This window comes from Hemiscyllium ocellatum, chromosome 2 (assembly GCF_020745735.1).
Source record: "Hemiscyllium ocellatum isolate sHemOce1 chromosome 2, sHemOce1.pat.X.cur, whole genome shotgun sequence".
Taxonomy (NCBI): domain Eukaryota; kingdom Metazoa; phylum Chordata; class Chondrichthyes; order Orectolobiformes; family Hemiscylliidae; genus Hemiscyllium; species Hemiscyllium ocellatum.
Window position 1 is genome coordinate 3213743 of NC_083402.1, and position 5961 is coordinate 3219703.

Here is a 5961-nt window from a genome sequence, read left to right on the forward strand (position 1 = left end):
GTCTAACACCTGGCCTAGTTCATTACCTAGAACCAAATCCAGTATAGCCTCACCTCTTGTTGGCCTGTCTACATATTGTGTCAGGAAACCCTCCTGCACACATTGGACAAACACCGACCCATCTAACGAACTCGAGCTATAGCTTTCCCAGTCAATATCTGGGAAGTTAAAGTCCCCCATAACAACCACCCTGCTACCTTCACTCTTCTCCTAAATCATCCTCACAATACTTTCCTGTACGTCTCTCGGACTATTAGGAGGCCTGTAGAAAACTCCTAACAGGGTGACCTCACCTTTCCTATTCCTAACCTCAGCCCAAACTACCTCAGATGGCAAGCCTTCCTCCATCGTCCTTTCCACCGCTGTAATGCTATCCTTGACAAGCAATGCCACACCTCCCCCTCTTTTACCCCCACCTCTGATCCTACTAAAACATTTAAACCCTGGAACCTGCAACAGCCATTCCTGTCCCTGTTCTACCCACGTCTCTGTAATGGCCACAACATCGAAGTCCCAGGTACCAACCCTCGCTGCAAGTTCACCTACCTTATTTCTTATACTTCTGGCATTGAAGTATACACACTGTTTACAGGCACCCTCCTTCGAGATCGATGCCATGTTCCTAACCTCCCTACACCCAAGGTCCTGTACCCTAAAGCTACAGTCCAGGTTCCTATGCCCCTGCAGAGTTAGTTTCAACCCTCCCAAAGAGCACTAGCAAACCTCCCCCCAAGGATACTGGGGCCCCTCAGGTTCAGGTGTAGACCATCCTGTTTATAGGGGTCCCACCTTCCCCAGAAAGAACCCCAGTTGTCCAGAAACCGGAATCCCTCCCTCCTGCACCATCCCTGTAGCCAGTCATTTAACTGTTCTCTCTCCCTATTCCTCGACTCTCTATCACGTGGCACGGGTAACAAACCAGAGACAACAACTCTGTTCGTTCCAGCTCTGAGCTTCCAACCTAGCTCCCTGAAAGCCTGCCTAACATCCTCACCCCTCTTCCTACCTATGTCGTTGGTGCCAACGTGGACCACAACCTGGGGCTGCTCTCCCTCCCCCTTAAGGACCCGGAAAATATGATCAGAGACATCACGTACCCTTGCACCTGGGAGGCAACATACCAATCGTGAGTCTCTGTTGCCCCCGCAAAACCGCCTATCTGTGCCCCTCACTATTGAGTCCCCAATAACTATCGCTCTACCTTTCTCCACCCTTCCCTTCTGAGCAACGGGGATAGGATCCGTGCCAGAGGCCTGAACCTCGTTGCTTACCCCTGGTAAGTCATCCCCCCCACAAGTCTCCAAAACGGTATCCTTGTTCTTGAGGGGAACGACCGCAGGGGGTCCCTGCACTAGCTGCTTCCTCCCAGTCCCCCTCACTGTCACCCATCTCTCTATAACTTTCAGAGTAACTACTTCCCTAAAGCTCTGATCTATGACCTCCTCTGCCTCCCGAATGATCCGCAGTTCATCCAACTCCAGCTCCAGTTCCCTAACACGGTCTTGGAGGAGCTGGAGATGGGTGCACTTCCTGCAAGTATATTCAGCAGGGTCGCTAATGGCTTCCCTCACCTCAAACATCTTGCAAAAGGAACATTGCACTGCCTTCGCTGCCATCTCTCTAAAACGTAAACTTTAAAAAGAAAACTAGATCTAAAGAAACAAACAAGCAAAATGCAGCACTTACCTGCTTACTACAACGGGTCTTATTATTAGGTTAGAGGAGGAGGGCGGGTGGGAGGCTCTACCCCTGTAGTGCCTTGGGTTCCTCGCCTGCGCGCTTTTATAGAAAAAAAACCTCCCCAGGTAAGCTAGCGCTACACCAGCTTCCGGGTCCGCTAGGCGCTTAGAAAAAAAACTTTAAATTTTAACTGTTAAAAAAAACTAACTGGACTATACCGTGACTTAAAAAAAAACACTGCCAGACAGCCCTTACCTGCTCCGCTGAGAGAGTGAGTCATGTATCTTCTGCTCTTTACATTCTAGATAGAAGTGGTCACGCATTTAGAAGATGCTATCTCAGGATCTTTGGTGATTTCTACAGTGTATTTTGTAGATCGTATACACTGTGCTGCTACTAAGTGTTGCTGGAGGATGGAATGGATGCTTGTGGATGTGGTGCCAGTCAAGTTGTCCTGGATGATGTCACATTCTTGAATATTTCAAGAGCTGCACCCATCCAGGCAAGCAGGGAGTATTCCATCACATTCCTGACTTGTGCCTTGTAGATGGAGAACAGGCTTGGGGGAGTCAGGAATCAGGTGAGTTACTCGCTGCACTATTCCTAGCCTCTGACCTGTTCTTGTAGCCACTGTGTTTACTTGGCAAGTCCAGCTGAGTTTCTTATTAGTGGTAACCCCCAGATTGTTGATAGTGGGGGATTCAATGATGATAACACCATTGAATGTCAAAGGGTGGTGGTGGAGATTGTCATAGCCTGGCATTTGTGTGGCATGGATGTTACATGCTCGTTATCAGCCCAGGTCAGGATATCGTTTTGATCTCGCTGCATTTGAACATGGACTGCTTCAGTAGCTGAGGAGTTGTGAATGGTGCTGAACATTGTGCAATCATCGGTGAATATCCCCCACTTCTGACCTTATCATGGAGGGAAGGTCATTGCAGAAACAGCTGTTGGGCCTAGGACACTACCCTGAGGAATTCCTGCAGAGATGTCCTGGAGCTGAGATGACTGACCTCCAGCAACCTCAACCATCTTCCTATGTGCCAAATATAACTATAACCAAATATTTCTGTGCTCCAATTTTGTGCAGTTCTTTACCATTCAAATAATTTTCAGATCTTCTATTCTTCCTGTTGAAGTGCATAACTGAGAGAGACTGGATCAATTGGATTCCCTAAAGTTTGGAAACAGGCCCTTCGGCCCAACAAGTCCACATCAACCCTCCAAAGATTAACCCACCCAGACCCATTCCCCTACACTGTATTTACCCCTGAATAATGTACCTATCACTATGGGCAATTTATCATGGTCAATTCACCTGACCTGCACATCTTTGGATTGGGGGAGGAAACCGGAGCACCCGGAGGAAACCCACGCAGACACGGGGAGAATGTGCAATCTCCACACAGACAGTTGCCTGAGGCTGGAAATGATCCTGGGTCCCTGGCGCTGTGAGGCAGCAGTGTTAACCATTCAGCCACCGTGCTGCCTCAATATTCACTGATGTTGAGAAGAATGATGGGAAATTCTAAAATTCTAAAAGGACTACACAGGGTCAACGCAGGACTGATGTTCCCAATGACTGGAGAGTCTAGAACCAGGGATCACAGTCTAAGCATAACCAGGTAGGCCATTTAGAACTAAGATGAGGACAAATTTCTTCACCCTGAGAGTGGTGAACCTATGGAATTTGTTGAAGCTGAAAATGTCTGAGGCCAAAACACTGGAAGATTTCAAGAAGGAGTAAAATACAGTTCTTAGAACCAAAGGGCTCAAAGGTTATGGAGTGAAAGCAGAGACAGGGGACTGAGTTGGATGATCAACCATGTTCATATTGAATGGCGGAGCCAATTTTCTTTGTTTCTATCACTTCACATTTTCCCCAAGCTGGTCCCTGTGTTGTAAAGCTTCCCTCCTATATCACCATCCATCAATGCATTCATTTGTTTTCTCATTCAATTTCTGTTAATTACTGAATTGTCTGTGGGTTTAATCAGGAGCATTTCACTTTTGAGGTCCTGCTTGTCAATTTCTTCACTTACTCCCCAAATTCTGCCTGCAGGACCACAATACGTGTTGGTCATTTCAACATGCACCATGATTACTGGTTGTTTAACAAAGTTCCTTTTCTGTTTCCTTAACTATTGAATATTTGTCACTGTTTCTCTTCCAGTCTTTTTTTGTACCTTCCTTCAACACTAATCATCTTGATAACATGGACTTGTCTTTGGTTTTGAGTGGCAACATCAAATATGCCATCACTCTCATGGGTATTCAAATCTGAGCACTGATTGTAGAGTGAGATGCATGCAGGGGACCTCTGCATGAACCATCCTGTTCCTTTTTGGCTATTGATGGTCATCCACTTCCTTCCTTGCAGCTGTGGGGTGACCACATCTATAAATGTGTGATCTATGTCATTCTCAAGCTTGAAGAAACACCATGGTAGTGAAAGTTGCTCTCGAGCTCTGAAAGGTGAATTCAGGTTACTACTATGAACGACAGTGTCTGGACAAATGATTACCCAGGTTATACAAAAACTATCCTGGAGTTTGCACTTAGCATAGGCTTTGCATATATGAGGTTGAAGGAGTCCTCCATTACTATCAGATAATAATCTTAGCACTGCTAATAAAGCTTAGTGCTGCTCTGAAACTTTACTACTATGTATAAATGAATACATTCACATACTACTGTAGCAATCCAATATGATCCTTAATTTCCCAGCTTCCAATTTAAACAAATAGTTGAGAGTGTGGTGCTGGAAAAGCACAGCAGGTCAGGCATCCAAGGAGCAGGAGAATTGACGTTTCAGGCGCAAGCCCTTTATCAGGAATGAGGTTTGTGTTTAGGAGTTTCCAGCTTATGCCCGAAACCTCGATTCTCCGGCTCCTCAGATGCTGCCTGACCTGCTGGGCTTTTCCAGCACCACACTCTCGACTCTGATTCCCAGCATCTGCAGTCCTCACTTTCTCCTAATTTAAACAAATACCCTTTCAACAGAAAAGAGAGAAGTATTTACCAGCTCGTTGATGTGGCCTCACTGTCAAATGGTCAACATCCTGGAAACGCTTTCCAAACAGTACATTGGGTTTACCTGTATCAAAAGGATTTCAGAGGTTCAACAAGGCAGCTCACCACCACTAGGGAAGAATAAGGGATGATCCACAAATTTTAGCCTTGTTTGCAATGCTCACATTTTATGTAAGTAAAAAAATGCATAACCTTCAAAGTCACCTAATGCGTGGCTTTAAGTCTCATCTTACAAGCAGGAGAAGGTGGCCAAGACATGAAAGCGATGCAAATAAACAACATGTATGTGATACATAAATCACATGGAGAATAGTATCTCATATTGTGCAACTTACTGATGTACAAAGCTTCAGTTCACCTATGCACTTTTACTCTTATTTCTCGTGACACATTGTCAAGTTCAGCTGAAATATGACAGACTACTTTGATCCCTTCTCTGACAGCTGTCAAACTGTCCACCTCTACCTATGCAGAGATGATTAGATCATCTGAGATAAAACTGGTTTTAAGATACTGAATGGGAGGGACAGGGAAAACAAACAGGCAAGGGAGCATGATTGAGCCCCACTTCCAAGTTGTTTCTGCCCGTTTTCCCTCTTAATGCTCCATTAAAATGAGCAGGAGAGTCTTTATGCTGCAAATCACACAGTGCTGAGCAACCATAACTAATATTTCATTAGTTACGGTTTATGGTAACATTCAGAGTGCTCAAGACAAATAAAGTAAAAATCCAAATTCACTCAAATGATTGACACTTTCGAGGCACTGTGTATGTGATAAATCTTTCAGAGGTAATTCTCTCGTACTTGATGAGTATTTGTTTCTGATCCAGGCACACGGAATCTGGAGTCAGCATGATGCCAACATTATCAAATATCATATCATCTGTCCTGCAAGGAAATTATAGAATTGATATTTCTCATTCATCAGTGATTGAGAATTAACCATAACTACTTATCATCACCAATAAAAGAATTCACAATCTCATCTATTTTTTTAATCTACTGAGCTACTATTGCATAATGCTTTGTATATGATGTAACACAAGTATGACCTTTTTGTTTCAGTGATTCCAATGGAAGACTTCTGGATTCATTAACATTTTGAGTAACAACACATTTACATGGGACAGAAAGAGAATACTTACGACAGGTCGTAACAGTGCAACAGGGATCATCAACATTCGGTAAATGAATGAGAACTTCGGGTTTATTGCATTTCAGGGGAAAGGGACATTTTGATTTA